Raw genomic sequence first — 18,354 nt, 5'->3', positions numbered from 1 at the left:
TGACCTTTGACTTTGTCTTCCTTCCTTTCTGTGTCCGTCTGCATTTTCTCGGCCATTGCTGGACGGTGATGTGTTTTACTTTTACAGGACTTTAGCTGTTGACTTTTGAAGAGTCCAATCTTGATTTTCTTTTACAGTTAAAAACATTGGTCCCTTTGTTCGCCACTTGAAGAGTAGAGTCACGTGGGTGTAGGAAAGAGGAGCAACAGGCGAGAACAGAGTTGGTTGAGAGCTGGAATCAGACGGCGGTCACGACCTGCATGGACACTCCTCCTTTCTCCAAATAAACAATCTCACGCACACACCACTACCTGTACTCCTACATCTCATACACTCAAATCTGTCACAAAGAATAACGAACAACTGCATTTTTCTAGTATTTCTTTACTAACAACATTGTGTTGTCTTCGCTTGAGTGATCTTTCACAGATGACTTCATTATCATCTTAACATCTTTTTCAACAACAAAAACACGACAGCAAGCTGCTTACAGACGCGAGGAAAGTGTGAATGTTGGAAGCTGTGGTGGTCGTAGCAGTCGAGCTTGTGATGGTTGCGGTGATGGCTGTGGTGATGGTAGGTTAGCCAGACATCACCTTGGAGTGGAACTGCTATACGGCTGCTAAGACAGGTCGTGGCTCTGATGATGGAGGATCAGCTAACTGTCGTGGCTCGACCCATGGATCATCTAACTGTTCTGACAGCACTCTTCTTTCCCACAGGGGCTCTGATGATGGAGGATCATCTGGTAACCGTCGTGGCTCGGCCCATGGATCATCTACCAGCACTCCTCTTTCCAACAGGGGCTCTGATAGCACCTCATCTAGCGGTGCCCTGGCTGCAATACACAGTTATACAGGACATCAACGAGGGAAACAAGGTGCAGACGACAATGCGCACGAGCATTGAGACTAAAGTTGTCCATCTGACAAGCCCTCAGAGCGAAGTTACAGCAGCATCCATGTTATCAACCATAATAACAATGTCAAACACTTTATCAACCTCAAGACTGACATAAAAATGTGCCTCGAGTTAAGTGGGGGGCAATGGGGTGGAGGGGAGGTAGAGGTGGCTTCTGCATGGGTTTAGCATCTGACAAAGTTGTTTGTGTAGAAGTTGCTACACCCGAGGCAAACATGATACCTACAATAATTTTATTTTGTCGAGCTTCTATGGTTTCATAAATCTTTGTCGTGTTGTACTTCCCGTCGCACGTCGTTCAGTTTTTGTCTTTAATGAAAAGACAGACTGGAAACACAAGCCGTGTGTCAGACTGTGAACAGTGAACACTAACCGCCAGTATTGTGTTAATGTTGGTGAGCAGAGACTCGTCTTAACTGTCTCTCGCATGAACAGTTTCCTGAGGACCAATATCTTGTGGTTCACGATACACACAAACATTGGACACATACTTTTGTTTTGATCATCTGTCTACTCGTCTATGTTGTCGATAAATAATGTATCGCTTTCCCCCGAAAAAAACTTGAAGTCTGTAGCACAATATCCTTGTTATTTCTTAGCATATGTTCTTTACATCATACCTCCTAAAATCAGTCTTCATGGAGTGTTTGTAAAACAGTTGTATCAAATACATAGACACAGACTACACAGGGTGAGACACACATCATCCTACTAGTCATCCTTCTCGCACCGCAGATATCGTCAATGAATAATAACTCATCGTAAGAGAATAATACTAATGTTCATTAAAGCATATAATCAAGCAGTACATATATTTGACATGACAAACAGAAAAGTCACCTACCAGCAGGTGAGCAAGCTCCAGGTGTCGCTAGACACAGCATCATCAGCATCGCCACGACGACCGCCAGGTGTCGCATGATGACTCAGTGTCAGACGACCAGAGAAGAAAGAAGGAATCTGAGACTTCACAGCTTTCGGAACACAAGAGAAATAAACTGAAAACTTAATTTGTTTTACGTTTTGAATTTGTGTAATAAAATATATTGACTTCAATCCCAAGACAGCAGATGAAAACTGAAGATGACATCAAAGCTGTTTACTAATATTGTCCACCATTCACTCATGAAGGTGTGGGACTGACATTTAGAGAGCTGAGCTCCTCTGTTCCTTCCTTCTTACAAAATGAGTTTTGTTTTAGGAGCGTTAACTGTCGGTAAAGGAGAGAATGAGTAGATGGCATTATCATAGAGGATATCAAACAACGGTAACACAAATACAATTCGTCATTAGCAGTCCCTGCACTCATTACAATAATAAATAAACTTACTTGCAAGATGCGAGAACAGTGATATTAAAGATTTCGAGAACCAATAGTCAGTCCTACAGTTTCCCCTCCTTTATATCCTTTATATCTCCTCTGAAAGTTGAATCCTTGAAGATTAAATATTTGCATCGGAAACAGACGAAGAGGATGTCAATGTTGTCCCTGGTAACAGGATCTTCTTTCATCTTTTGAAGTCTTGTGTGTAGTGACTGAGTTTCTGTTTACCTACTTTACTTCATACAGTAGAGATGTCTGCAGCTGAAACAAAGTCTCGTGATATCTATTTTCTTTCCTGACACTTACAAGTGTTTGTATAAGTGTTTTGTGTGAGACAGCCGGCGACTGTGTGAATGCTGACGGCATCCATGCTGATGGCGGTCGTCTTCTCCACATCAGTGGCGACACCTACCGGCAGGCAATGAAGTCTTTAATTCAAGCCCAGCCTTCATTATTATGTTATTTATTATATTATTTATTTTAAAAAATTTTGAGCAAGCCTTTCAGCTTGTGGTAAAGTGTTATATAAATCATTTTTTATTATTATCCACACATACCATCGTCTCTATGGTAACAGTAAAGAAAGTGTTATTAACTATTTTTCTACTTACCCTTATTGTGGATTAAGGAATGTAATAAGTACGTTTGACTATAGCGGAATGAAAGTATTTGAGAATTTATGCAGGATAAACTCAAAATGTGTGGCAGTCAGCAAGAAAAAGAAAAGGTTTTAGGGGGCGTGTCAGAGCCCTAGGGATGGCGGCCATGTCAATAAACATATTTCAGGACCTCTCTAGCCTTGTGGAGGAAGGCTACTTCAAATGTTTGATATTCGTGAACTGGAGTTTGTGCAAACTCACAGTCGGCCTAAAATACTGGCAGTCCATGGAGGGTGGGTTTAGTCACGTGACTAGGACAGTGGCGGCCATGGGATTGTTGCGACGTGACCTCTGGCTTGCACCCTATCTGTCCTCCAGTCATCACGTGACCGTGTCGTGGCCTTGTGAATCCTCTAAGAGTCTAAGTTGAGTGATGGTTGTAACAACAATGTGACAACGATGTAAAGTGAAATAACAAGGAAATATCCCGGTTGTGAGATGACTGATCATGCTCGCCATGGCGGCTGTATGGAGGTGTCACTTGCCAGTATTTACGCAAAAAAAAAAGAGAGATTTACGAAAATCCAACGAATATCGCTGAAGTTTCGTTTTACCTGAATCAGTTTTGTGTCTGTCAATTGGTCAAATACAAACAACAAAAACACATACTCTGTCTCGTAAATAACCTGCCACATGCTCCTAACCTCTGTTCAATTCTTTGATGGACAAAACACTCGACTGGAGCAATAAATAATTGACAGGGCGGGTGATGGAGGAGATTTGTATTGGTCTTCTTTTGTTCTTCTTTAGAACATAGTTTGTAATAGTTTAAGTAAGAAAAGACAAAGTCTTTCAGAATCCTAAAGTCGTTAAAGGTATTAATATTGTCACATGTGAGAAAACTAATGAGCAGAAGAAAACAGCTTCGATACTCACGACCAACCCTGACCCTGACTGACTGCTGTGTTCGCAAACTTTAGTCCAATGGTGCGAGAGATGCTGTGTCTTATTAATTTATAAGCAAATACTAAGCCGAATAAACAGTTTTTGCACCATAAATACATACTGTCAATTTGTGAAATACATTTTGCATATCAGTACTTTTGAACTATGAATCAACATCTGCTTTTATTTTGCATTTAACTTTTCAGACTTTATGAAAAAATACGGTTTTTTGTGTCTGTGTATTGTTCAAGTTAAGATTACAGTGTACAGCGGTCTATCTGTACACCTCTAGTATGTTACTGTCACGTGTTTAATACTAACAGCAAGTAATATTGCTTTTCATTACAAATCGTTTAGTGATATTTATCAATAAGGGACATAGCTAAATACACATCAAAGTAAGTTTGGGGTAGAATTGTTGTCTTTGTAATGAACCTGAAATATGGGCATTAGTGGAAAATAATCAAAGCTGGTATTGTGCATTGAGCAGTGTTCAGCAATATTGTTTACTCAACTGGCTTCTAAGGGCCTCGACAACAAGCTTTCCACTCCATGTGTGGATGGGGATAATTAGGGACTCGAAAGACAAGTGTGGCATTGAGAGGAATTACCTGTCTGGGAGATATCTACATATATATACTACACACACATGTTTCATTTCATTTCCGACAGCGTGTAATGTTTAAGAGACTCACCCTGAGTAAACAGTGCAACACTAAAGCACCAGTGCATCCTGGGTCAACCTGAGGTCAAGAGACATAAGGATACATAGGACACAGTGTCTACAGTCGCTGTCTGCTTTGTAGTGGATTCCAACTTTTAAAAAAGAAAGAAGGCGCAAAAGAATATTGTGTTAGGTTCTTAAGTCTCACATTTTATCAATAGTTAACCCCTGGAATTAATAATGACCAAAAGGCAAATTTAATAAAAACATTTCGACTCGCTTGTTTCTAAACCTCCGCGAAATATCCAAAGGGACATCTTTGTGTCCATCTACCCGCTTGTGATCTACAAAAAGACACAAAATGATATTTGACTTCGGATGAACAGACCTCGTCAATAGTACTCTCCATGTTTCACCAACTTGTATAAATGTTAGGATCTGTCTTTGATAACCAGCTTCAGTGGCAGCTTAGGACTGACATGACCTCAGCACAAACAGCAACGTCTGTACCTCGCAAACCCGAGCCAACACGGGTGGTCGTGTGTCCCTTGTGAATATCCCTTCCATGGTCACCAGAACCAAGATGGGATGAATCAATCTTAGTAAATAACAAATCCTTAGAAGGAATCACGCATTCTTAATATTCCTGAGCGTGTGTTGGTATGTGAGTTCTTTATTCCTGTGTTCTTATCGTCCCTCCGGTGGACTTTCTGTGTCAAACAGTCACATGTTCAGTGTTTTACTGCAGTTTGTGATCATCTGGAGGTTCTGACCATTCTATCTACCTTTCTGATTATTGATATAGTCTGCTCCAGTCACACGACTTTGTCATCTGTAGATGTCTCATCGACAACTTAGTTGGTGAATGCTATCTACCTGCGTGCCCATTGACTTCACAGGTAGAGCCACAGGACTGTCGTCTGTCCTGAGTTTTGATGTTTGTAGGGTGGCCCTGGCTTTGGCTAAGGTACTGCAATAAAGAGCATCATCATCATCATAATCATCATCATCATCATTGAAAATAAATTTAAAACACATGAAAATCGAAGAGTTAAAGAAGGCATCAAGGATGATGACCACATAAAACACAGAAGGGTGAAGTAGTTAGTCTCTTATCCCCATTCTGTCGTTAGCAGGACATGAGTGGCACACAAATCCTCTTGCACCGACCTGACAGTAAGTTGGCTGACATTGTGTTTGCCAGGTCAAGTTTCTTGTGTCAACTGCAATTGTAGAGAGCGGAAAGCACGGACCGGAAGAAGATCCTTGACATGAGTTCTGCCGAGCGCGACGAAGGCGATTGTCTTCTTTCCTGGCGGAGGTCAAACATCTAGGTGACCCAGCCTTGACCCTTATGACTAACACACACACACGTGTACACGTGCCCGAGTGCCATCACTGTGATGTGACATTTTATCCTAATCTTCACTACAGAACTTTGTTTCCGTCCTGAGTATCGGCTTGTAGTATGACAGTCTCACAAATATTAAGACTTCTGACTGCTGAGGGTCCACAGCCACAAACTACACGAGAGACAACACAGCAAAGCAATTCATTGGGCATAATAAGCAAGGCCTCTAAATGTCCCTAGACCAGGGGACTATCAGACCATCGTAGGGGCAATAGTTTTGTGAGGGTGGTACCCGTCTCGTTTTCCACTCGCTGCCTTACTTCCCTCGACTGTCTCAATGTACGGGTGGATCCTATAGAACATATCCTTCACTACACACGGGTATTCATCATCCTAGTGTGCTGAACTTGGCCTCCAGAGCTGATGTTCTTCCCACGAGGCTCTCCCACTCCTGCGGCCATGAAAGGACCAAGGTTGTCAAAGTCCAATGAAATGAGAGTCGATTGCCCGGAAGTCAAAGTCCGACAACCCAGTAACGGCCGACAAGTTGTTGGTGCTGAACACAATGTCTTCTTCTTTCCTATCTCTCGCAACTCAGACTGACACAGAAGGGAAGAAAGATAAAAAAAAAAGAAGTCATCCTCTCACAGCCAATCAGCGGCTACGATGTTGACCTTTGTCCCCCTCGCCTAACGTGTACAATATAAAGGGGAGAAAACTCTACGTACTAGGAGTGATTCAGAGTTTGTCTCATCTACGAGGTCTGAATTATTGTCATTGTACATCACAACAAGTAACAACGGTGAGCTATTTATAGCATTGATAACGTTCTTGTTATCCACTGTAGTCAAATACATTTTCTTTTGTTAGCGAGCGCGTGAGCTTTGTCTTTATTCAGACTTGCTCAGCAAGTGTGTTTGTGTGTTTGTGTGTGTGGGTGGTTTTTTTTTTCTTTGATTTTGCAGTAGCGAAGTACAAATGCCTGTTAAAGATGGCGTTATTATTTTATTTGCTGCTGTCAGTCGTTAAGTTTGTTAATGAACCAATCACTAGTTGACTCTGTCTGCCAGTAGTCGTCACGCCCTCAGTCTGTAACATCAGCGGAGAAAGATTTTATAACAGAAAGGTTTTGTGGTCACCAGGTATTCCGTAGAGGTTGAAGTTCTACCTGACTGTAACTCTCTCTAACCGTCAGATACTACGTCATCATGCGACACCTGGTGGTCCTTGTGGCGGTGCTGGTGGTGCTGTGTCACTTGGCCGTTGTCACAGCGACTGATGATGGTATGTGCCTTTCCTCCTCTGTTGTTCTCACTGTTGTTAAGGTCGGAGAATGCTGCGATGTGTGTATTATATTAATATGTTATAATATCGTTCTGTACTTCATTAGTTGTGTGAGTGGCATCCATGGTTGTTTGTGTGTTAATGTATGAGTGCACGAAGAAAAGAGAGAATTAGGAAGAAAGAAAGAGTTCAAAAGTCTATATATGTGTGGATGTGCATGTGTCTGCATGAGACTCGTTTGTTTTCTCGTTATTTTATTCACGATTTTTAATTTCTGAAATACTTTGTTATCATTGTGTTTTAACATCGACAATCTCTGTACTAATGAACAAACCTAAAAAGTTAGTAAGTTCAAAAAATAAAAGTATATATATACATGAAATGTTTAAATACTTGCATATACTTAGAGATATATACTGTTAATTATATATTTATGTTATTTTATTTATACACCATAATTAAAGGTTAGTTGATCCGATTTATTTCATATTTTTAGAGACTATGACAGATACTGTGACAAGTGTATTCAATCATTTTCTCAAATCCCTGTTGTTGTTGTTGTTGTTGTTGTTGTTGTTGTTGTTTTGTTGTTGTTGTTGTTGTTGTTGTTGTCGTCGTCGTCGTTGTTGTTGTTGACAGCCGCGAGTGAATCGTTGGTTAATGCGGCAAATGGTGAACACGGGCTGTGGCACGGGAGGACAAAGAGGGGAATACAAGTACTCCAGGCACGACTTCCACCCCGAATAGACGCAGTGATACAACAACAGCGACCTGCACCACGACGACCACAACGACCGCTGCGGGGACTGCGACGACGACAACGACCTACCCTGGTGTGAGAGAGTTACTCTCCCTGAAATTGCTTCTTTACATGAAGAAATTATAAATATATTTCTTTCATTGCACAAAATATTTTCTCAGAAGACAGCAGTTGGTACTATTCCGACTTTGCGTTGTCACAAACTAAAGTTTAATTTGAAATTAGTTAAAACATACTCTGGGGTCTTCAGAATATCACCGAGTAAAGTGACTTCTGTGGACTGAACAAAGGGAATTTTATTTGAAATAAAAATTATTCCACTTGCACTCAAACTTTCGCTAGAGTTGACACACGCGCGCAAGGTGAATAATTTTGTGTGTGAGAGTGTGTATACGTACGTGCGCGTGTGTGTGTGTGTGTTTATAACTGCACGCACGTGTGTGTGATTGTGTGTTTCTGTGTGTGTGTGTGTGTGTCTTTTTTTCTGTGTGCACGTGTGAGTGTGTTGTAAGGAGGGGTGGACACGCGTCCTGTTGTCGAGTCAACTTGTTGTCACAATGAATCGCAAAGTTTCGAACAATCAGAAGTGCGGGACGCTCGCCTCTGATGGTCACATGACGACTGTTTCCTTGGCACTTGTGACCCACTTCCGGTGTGAGTGAGCCCTGATGATGGGCGTGAAGAAGTCCCTTGCAACTAAAGTCTAGGCAGCACACAAACACGCTGACCATCTTGGATGACCACGTGACTACTGGCAGCCGCTCATTCACATCCATCTATATCCGTTATATATTTACGCCACGCATTCAACACACCGATTCATCTTTCATTCATTTATTCTTTACATCATCTATTCCAGATATGTCAACACCCTGTCGTGTTTCAATCATTCAAAAAACAATGTGTGTGAAAATGGATGGGAGGGAGTGAAAGAAGTGTAAAATGTTATGTGAAGTGAGGGCAATGATACTGTAATCACTTTCACAAGCGCTCAACTGTCGTGAGTCCGTCTGTGGGAGATATAATGACACGTGACATCAACACAGCCACGTGTCTGAGGCCACGCCCCCAACACAAAGAAACCGTTAATGAGAGCGACGTCATACGTGGGATGACGTGAAACTGTGATGACGCGATATTATCGGCTGTCCATGAACTGGAACAGAGCAGACAGCCGTCCACCCATCCACTGTACCTTGACATCAACATCCAACATCTCCTTTAATTCATGTAATTCCATCCTTTATTCGCCCCTAGACTGCTACCGGTCGTTGGCGATCACATGACTACACATGGCAGCCGACAGGGCCCGCCACTCCCCTGTCTTGGCGATGGTCAGCAGGTGCTGTACAGGACAACCACTTCAGCCCTTCGCGTTCATCAGCCAGTTCTTCTGGCCGCCGCGGCTTCCACCACCCTTCAGGGTACCTTGAGGGACAAGGTGTCGTGCCGGGTCACATGACCAAACCAACTAACGGTCGTTTGACTGTTGGTAGCAGGGTTCCTCTCGTGTCCTACGAGTGTGGCGAGTGTCCTCTGTACAGTCATTGGCTTTCTGGTATCTGTCCCAAGAAGTCTTTCCATCCATCTGTTGTCCACAGGCTGTATCGACGAGCAGGATCTGTTTCACACCTTCAGTACTGAACTCCAAATCAAGTCCGATGTATCCCATGAGTACACTTCTATAACGTGTAGGGTTGTCCATGACAGATTGAGCACATTTATAAACTGAGCAGAACTCACCAGCTCTGACTTGACTCAAGCAGCGGGCTCCACGATGAGGTCAGCATCAACAAGGAATTAATGTGTGGATGCGCTGCTTTGTGTCTGTTTATATCTGTGTATCAGAATCAACAATAAACATGAATATACAACTCTATGCATGCATGTATATGTGTGGGGCGTTCTTCAACAGCAACTATTAAACCAAAAGTCTACCATCAGCTTAGGTTAAAGGTCACGTGTAGGCATAATTCTCCAAAATCATCCATATTAGTGCATAACATTCGACTAGAAGCATTCGTGTCTGTCCCGTCATGTACTCCTGTGTTCTGGTTCTACTGGAACGCACATTCTAAAATTGGTCCTCAAAATTCAATCTACGGTATTATTATTCTTTTATTGTTGGAAAGAAACTTATCGGTTGAAGGAAATCCTTGGCTTGCCTGCCGGGTCAACTGATGTCAGCAAGACGTTTCCGTAGGCGTTTAGTGAAGTGGTGTGGACGACACCTTCATGGGAAAGGTTGTTAGGAGTCCTGTTTACAGAAGAGGTGTGTGTTCAGTGCACGTGTAAAGGATTCACTACTTAGTAGGTGGCGGGTATGGACAATGTTTCTCTGCACAATAACTAAACATCCTGTGGCCATGAGTTGTTCTGGTGACAAGAAGAGTAAGGAGACGATCATCAGACGAGGAGCGGAGTTGTGTAGCTGGGATGTAAAGGAAGAGCAGTTGAGAGAAATAATCAGGGCAGGTGTCACAAAGACATTAAAACACAGCACGGACAGTTTGTACTGTCTCTGTAACTGTAGATAAACAGCTTTGAAGTTTGGTCAAATCCTTTACTTCCCTGAAGTATTTCCTGTTTCACCCAAGGCCAAAACGGCTTAAATCACAAAAAGGAGACTTCCTTGGTGTGGGTTGAAAATGTGTATTTGACATGATGTTCACTGCCAGAGCTCGTGCGTTGCTCAGTGTGTGTCACGTGGGTAACTTACACTAAAGAAGATAACGTTTTCATGCCATGACCAGGACCAATCAGAGAAACTTCCTACAGCAGCAACTGCGTTGTATTCATAAAGAGAAATTCCTGCTTCGCTGACACAAACACTCTGAGAAAATAAAGATCAGTGAAATAGTCAGACAAGCATTTCAACGCCTGGCTGTGACGAACCCTGGCTGTCATTTTCTTTAAGAACATCAAGTATCTACGCAATCATGTCAGAGTTAGAAGAGAGTTCAGCGAATGAAAATCTGACAAAGGAAGGTACAGATGGCTATGACAATACCTATGACAATGTCTTCTCTACTGCGGAGAGCTACTACATAGACAGAGTGGGCATCATACCCGTGGCATTGCTGGGTATCGTGGGTAACCTGGTGTCCCTCGCCGTGTGGAACTCACAGACCACGTACAACGCCACCATCTTGCTCTTCAAGTACCTGGCCGTGTGGGACACCGCATTCCTCGTGTCGGTTATCCCATTCATATTTGTGTATGAAGTCAATCCTTGGAGCAAGCCCTCCATAGTCCTCAACACTTTTTCGCTCCTTGCCAAGCTGGAGTCACTGCACACCACCCTGCTCATTGCCTTCACCCGATGGCTGGCGGTGTACCGACCTGTCCACGTGCACACCGGAAGTCTGTTAAAACTACGTCACGTGGTGTTGGCGTGTCTGGTCGTCTTGGTCTGGTGCCTGGCGATCAGCGCCGTCTTTATGACCTTTAACCTGCTTCCAGAACCAACTGCAGAATGGGTATACGGGTGGACTGCCGTCCACATCGTGGGTCTGGCTTTCCCTGTCCTTCCACTTATCGTCTTCAACGTCCTCCTGCTGATCAAGATTCGAACTCCGTTTTCTCCGACATCAACAAAGTCAGAGCAGCAGCAGTCGAGCACGTGGGGCAGCACCCAGCGCCTGACGGTGGCCATCTTGTCCATGAGCGCCTTCAGTGTCGTGGCCTACACCATCGGCGAGACGACGACAGTCGTTCACTGGCTTGGACACTGGAGCGACGGTGGCGACCTCTTCATCACTCTTCAGTCTTCCTTCGGGCTGCTGCAGGTGGTCAACTCCAGCGTCAACGTCGTCTTCTACTTTGCCTTTTCTCGCAATTTCCGCAGTTCCTCCACCAAGTGCTTCAGCCGCTGGGTCCTGAGAGGTCGGGCAGTCAGCGCTGGACACCGAGGTCCTCACAGCGAAGACAAAGGCGACTCCTCCAGCAGCCGCACAGCGACTGAGACTGTGGCTCTGTGAACATGTTAGTGACTGAGACTGTGGCTCTGTGAACTGATGCTAGTGAGTGAGACTGTGGCTCTGTGAACTGATGCTACAGCGACTGTCAGTTGTGACAGAACTGTATGGAGCGACAACAGCGACTTGGTCAACACCAGTGGCTCTGTAACAACACTTACCTGGCAAGTTCTGTCTGGTTAATACATGTCGACCCCTGATAACTTAGTTGTGCAAGTTGACGAATGTAATACTGGAGTGTCCCTCAAATTTTGTTTGCTTTTCTTCTAACAGGTATTTTATCATTGATTCAGTCACATGTAACCAACGTGTAAGTTTTGTCATTATTCTTATTATTATGCACTAATTATTAAATAGTAAATATAATTTGATTTTCTTCCTGTCAGTGTTGTTATCTACAGCTACTACTACTTTTACACAAATACTGTTACTATCCCCACCACAACCCCTACTGGGTAATGTGGGTTTTAGTGGTCTGCACAGGAATGGTCATATATACATTCATATTCACACAGGATTTCTACAGACAAACATAGCAGACAGACAGACAGACAGACAGACAGAAACAATGACGCCGGCATGAGGACACAAACACACTGAGAAGCAAACAGACACGCAGACACACACATAAAAATGTACATGGACACACGGACAAGCACGAAGATAAGTACTTTCTCAGTTGTAGATGGTTTCCCATGCTCTAAAGCAAATGCTTTCAAGAGAAAAACAGATTGCAGTTCATATGCAAAAAAAGGTTTTATTCTCTTAAACCGCTCTTCCTTCCTTCCTCCGCTCACATCTTCTTGTCTTTTAGCTTTCACTGGTGCTTCCCTAATTGTTTTTATCTTGGGGAAAACACCGTTGAAAACAACTGTTTAGATTCTCGACTTCTCTTTCACTATCTCATTCTCCATGTCAGTCACGCTGATATCATGTCACTCATACAGAAAATAAAGCTCATTTATCAAAACAAGGTTTTTAATTAACAGCTGCCCCTGAACTCCATACTGCACCGGAAGAGGTGTGTTTTCATTGCCGTAAAACTCACACTTTGGACACTTTGATTGTGGTACAAATAACACAGTCCACAGGGTCACAGGGTCAAACGGTCACGTGATGTTTGGTTACTGAGCAGCAAAACAATGGAACTCTCTCCTCTTGCATATCCCCCACCTTCCCACCATGGAATCATCTTTTAAATGTGGACTAAAAAAATACCTCTTCCTTGACCACTACTCCTATCACAGTCCACACAGTGCTCGTCCTTCTACAACACCTACTCTCACTTTTTCCATTTATTGTTACTTCCATACTCGTCTTCCTCTGAAGAATCACGATACTGTCTGTCCTTGTTATTTGGTTCCTCTCTGAGGTTTCTATATTTGTCTTCTATTAGTCATCATCCCTGTGGCTCATCTTTCCGTTCTTGAATGTTGTCCATGTCCAGTTCTTGTCTCAGGCGCTAAGAGAAGTCTCCTTGAGACTGAGTATTCTCTGTCACAGTGAGAGGCGGTGAGTGGTACTCAGGTAGGAGGCTGTAGTCGTATGGTCTCTGAAAGATCTTAAGTGATTTTCATGAAATAAAAAAAAAAAAAAACAATTTTTACTTATTTATGTTGTCTCGACAATAAGAGGTTGGAGAAAGCCTTCAGCTCTTGCCTGCTTCGTGCTTGGAGCGGATGTCAGACGTCCTTCATGTGGACACGCACCATTGTCAAGCAGGGTAGGAGTGTGAATATAATATACTATATTATAGTAATATTATTATAGTGAGACTGAATAGCATGACCCTGTCTCTTGTATGACTCTGACGATCACTACATAACTTTCTTCAGTGTTGTGATATCGAAATGAACCCTCGACCACCCAAGCAAAGTAAAAAAGTATATACAGGTAGTCCTCGACTTACGACGGGGATCCGTTCTTAGCGCGTCGTCGTAAACCGAATTTCGACGTAAGTCGGATCATACTTTCATACAGTACTGTACCATAATAACAGTACAGTACTGCAAACACTTAGCCTATCCAAACACCTATCCTAACACAGTACCCTACATCATTATCAATAAATATAAGTACAGTAAAATATTGCTCAGTACAGTACGCTTTGTTATCACTGTCGCTTTCATAGGAGCAGATCCTGTCACGTGTTCAAGGATGCGATCTTTCTCCTTGATAATCGTAGCGACAGTCGAACGACTAAGTCCTAATGACCTGCTAATTTCTGTTGCTGTTTCCCCTTCTCAGACTGCCTTATGATATCCACTTTCACCTCCATGGTGATGGCCTTCCTTTTCTTTGATGCACTGTTATCAGATGAATCTACTTTCGCTAAACCTCGTAAGTCGGAATGAGCGTCGTAACCACGAAACGACGTAACTCGAGACCGTCGTAACCCGAGGACTACCTGTATTACCAGAAAATATTTGTTAGTCCTTCGCTAAAGAAAACAATTGAAAATAATAATGGATCTGAACTCACGGCAGCCTCTAAACAGGAAATCCTTTTAGTGGATGTAATATGATTTTTTAAAACAACAGAAATCCGTAATGAGCACAAAGATTGGCAATATGAATGAAAACTTGAACTCTATGAATGTTTGCACTGCCTCGCTTGATGTGGCAAGTGAAAGACATCCAATTATTATCATTATTATCATTATTATCATTATTATCATTATTATCATTATTATCATTATTATCATTATTATCCATGAAGTATAGAAAGTAGGCGAAACTGCTTTTAAGCTTTCGCTCTTTTTCACAGACACAAACATCTAAAATAAAGTTTTGTGGTGGAACTGGAAGCAAAATTGGAAGGAAACGTAATTTAGTTTTACTTTCAGTCACAACTTTCCGTACAAACTGATTATATTTTGAAACGATTTTTCCTCATCTCTTTACATGAAATATTTTCAACAACAATGAAAAGCCTGTTACAACCAAAGTGGAGCAGAACATTAATAAATATTGTTAAATAGTAATAGTAATAGAAGCGGGGGTTGCATGATGATCTTGTACAACAGAACTAGTGGCTGTAGATAACAACATTGACACAAATAAAATCAAATCACATTTTTTATTTAATAATTACTGCGAGATAATAGACTATCACCTACACGTAGGTTACATGTGACCGAATCTATGACAAAATGCCTGTAAGGAGACAACAAAACAAACTTTAAATGACACTCCAATATTACATTCATTATATTGAATAACAATCTTCTCAGGGGCCGACATGTACTGGCAAGACAGAACTAGCCAGAAAGGTGTTGTTACAGAGCCACTGGTGTTGACCAAGTTGCTGTTGTGGCTACATACAGTTCTGTCACAACTGACAGTCGCTGTAACATGTTCACAGAGCCACAGTCTCAGTCACTCAGTCACTAACATGTTCACAGAGCCACAGTCTCAGTCACTAACATGTTCACAGAGCCACAGTCTCAGTCGCTGTGCGGCTGCTGGAGGAGTCGCCTTTGTCTTCGCTGTGAGGACCTCGGTGTCCAGCGCTGACTGCCCGGCCTCTCAGGACCCAGCGGTTGAAGCACTTGGTGGAGGAACTGCGGAAATTGCGAGAAAAGGCAAAGTAGAAGACGACGTTGACGCTGGAGTTGACCACCTGCAGCAGCTCGAAGGAAGACTGAAGAGTGATGAAGAGGTCGCCGCCGTCGCTCCAGTGTCCAAGCCAGTAAACGACTGTCGTCGTCTCGCCGATGGTGTAGGCCACGACACTGAAGGCGCTCATGGACAAGATGGCCACCGTCAGGCGCTGGGTGCTGCCCCACGTGCTCGACTGCTGCTGCTCTGACTTTGTTGATGTCGGAGAAAACGGAGTTCGAATCTTGATCAGCAGGAGGACGTTGAAGACGATAAGTGGAAGGATAGGGACAGCCAGACCCACGATGTGGACGGCAGTCCACCCGTATACCCATTCTGCAGTTGGTTCTGGAAGCAGGTTAAAGGTCATGAAGACGGCGCTGATCGCCAGGCACCAGACCAAGACGACCAAACAGGCCAACACCACGTGACGTCGTGTTAACAGACTTCCGGTGTGCACGTGGACAGGACGGTACACCGCCAGCCATCGGGTGAAGGTAATGAGCAGGGTGGTGTGCACTGACTCCAGCTTGGCAAGGAAGGACAAAGTGTTGAGGACTATGGCGGGTATACTCCAAGGATCGACTTCATACAGAAATATGAATGGGATAACCGACACGAGGAATGCGGTGTCCCACACGGCCAGGTACTTGAAGAGCAAGATGGTGGCGTTGTACGTGGTCTGTGAGTTCCACACGACGAGGGACACCAGGTTACCCACGATACCCAGCAATGCCACGGGTATGATGCCCACTCTGTCTATGTAGTAGCTCTCTGTGCTGTAGACAGCATAGTCATCATACTCGCCAGAGTAGTTATAGTCATAGCCATCTGTACCTTCTATTGTCAGACTTTCAGTGTCTGAATTGTCTTCTAACCCTGACATTATTGCGTAGATCCTTAATGTTCTTGACTGAGGGACTGTTTACGATCAGTCGTTGAGATGCTTGTATAACCTTTGAAATGATCTTTCGTTTACTGACGATATGTGTCAGTGAGGTAGAACGTTCTCGTCTTATAATCACACAGCTGATACTCTAGGAAGTCTCGACGATTGGTCGTCTTCATAACATGAATGTGTCATCCCCGACTCTATCACTTTTTTCTATCAGAATAGACTAACGTGATATGCACTGATCAAGTGCAAGTGCTTTGTTTTCAGCGGACACCCTGTCACCCGACACCCACACATAGTCAACCCCCTCCAAGCACGTTTCCTTCCTGTGACTTCAGGGATACTAACCCACGTCTGCCGACTTACAAATGACAATAATTGACGCTAGATGACTACTTAGACGATATTTTGTGTTATTTCGATCGACTGACAGCCAAATCTCTGTCTAGCAGACGTTGGAACTGTTGACGAGGTCGGGGGAAGACTGATCTCAATGTTCAAGGCGGTTCCCCTAGTCTGATGACGCGATGTAACGAGTCGCAACTTTCCTCGCGACATCACGTGGTCGTCGCTACACAGCGGCTGTTACAGTGCGAGATGTTTGGTAGTGGTATGTTTGGTAGTGGTAGTTGCTGGTGGTCACAAATCTGGAGAACGTTTACAGGCAGGCCTGACAGATGATTATGGATAAAGTCTGGCGTGAAATAGGAAATGTCTCAGGGAAGGGACGTGTTTGACCAAACTTCCAAACTGTTTATCTACACTTAAAGCTGCCTTAAGTTTTCTCCAATAATACAGAAAATGTAAAAAATTACCGACTAATCATTTGTCAGGGAGATGATGATGATGATGATGATGATGATGATGATGATAATGCAAAATGTGTAAACCTCATACTCACACTCCTAAGGAATACACCTTAGCGCTTAAGAACAAGAACAAAACATGGACAGCATACGAGGGACAGGAAAACAAACAAATAACATATGAACTATAGAAGAATAAACAACCGTACTAACCTGGAATACAATGAAATACAGAAAAAAACCCAAAAAGAAACCAAATAATAAGAACATAATCTGAGAGTAACATAATATCGCAAAAGGAAGGGTGTGACAAAGGACCAGCACTATGGGAAAGGTTAATAATAATAATAATAATAATAATAATAATAATAATAATAATAATAATAATAATAATAATAATAATAACTACTTTATAGAGCGCAATATCTCAACCGAACTGCACTGAAAAAATCACAAAATAGTAACAACTATGCGGGACATGATCATGCAATAGTAACAAAGATATAGAAGGAAGAACTACGCGACGACTCGCTGCGTGCCGACAGTAAAGGGAGATAACTGTAGATGTAAGATAACTGTAGATGTAACGGTAACGACTCCAGAGAATAAGGTCAGTGACATCAGGACAATACTGGGAAGATATTGAGTTATCTGGAGAATATGAAGAAATGTTACCAGATGAAACTACAAGAGGGTGATCATCACTTCAGTTTACTCACTGTACCTCACTGTACTTGCCGAAGCGAGCGAAACATGGCGGAGTGGACTCCAGCAACAGATCTACACAGGTCACACTTCAAATTAATATTATATACAATATATACATTATATACACTATATACATTACATACCGTCCAGTTGCAGACCAGAAGAGGAAGAAAACGCAGCAGAAGCACATGTAAACATGAAGGTCCAACACTTTTATCCAAATCGAAGCACAACAACCAAACGTAAACAAAACCAAGGACAATCCCCTCAGCCTGTCAGGCCAAGGGACAGAACTCTCTCTCTCAAGATGGGTTGTCACCCCTGATTGCTTCGAGAATCATGGGTTGTCCCCCTTGCCTGTGAGCATGCCCATAATAATATGCTCATGTGTAGAACGCGTTTTGCCGCGGGCTTACAGCGCTTTACTAAAAAGAAACACAAACACTAGGAATGGGTGCTGGGCTCCAAAACAGTGGTAGCATCACTCGCTGTATATTTGTGTTGTTCATCTATCACAGTCT

At 43.0% G+C, this 18,354-nt stretch overlaps 2 long non-coding RNA genes across 4 annotated transcripts; one reads left to right on the top strand and one right to left on the bottom strand.

Moving 5' to 3' along the window:
* Nucleotides 1-368: 368 nt before the first annotated feature.
* LOC112562239 lies at nt 369-18,154 on the bottom strand. Of its 3 annotated transcripts, none has more exons than XR_003098819.1 (6): nt 17,977-18,154; nt 9,592-10,105; nt 5,239-5,423; nt 2,252-4,605; nt 1,766-1,895; nt 369-838 (listed from the first exon to the last, which is right to left on the bottom strand). It is a non-coding gene; the product is annotated as an uncharacterized LOC112562239 (long non-coding RNA). The 3 variants fall into 3 exon arrangements; XR_003098820.1 differs by having other exon boundaries at nt 5,330-5,423; XR_003098818.1 differs by lacking the exon at nt 5,239-5,423.
* On the top strand, nt 6,151-8,180 carry LOC112562237. Its single transcript, XR_003098816.1, has 3 exons — nt 6,151-6,606; nt 6,947-7,088; nt 7,728-8,180. It is a non-coding gene; the product is annotated as an uncharacterized LOC112562237 (long non-coding RNA).
* Nucleotides 18,155-18,354: the final 200 nt, after the last annotated feature.

This window comes from Pomacea canaliculata, linkage group LG4, assembly GCF_003073045.1.
Source record: "Pomacea canaliculata isolate SZHN2017 linkage group LG4, ASM307304v1, whole genome shotgun sequence".
Classification (NCBI taxonomy): Eukaryota; Metazoa; Mollusca; class Gastropoda; order Architaenioglossa; family Ampullariidae; genus Pomacea; species Pomacea canaliculata.
Note: the sequence above shows the minus strand (reverse complement) of the source record. Positions and strands in the feature narration are given on the sequence as shown.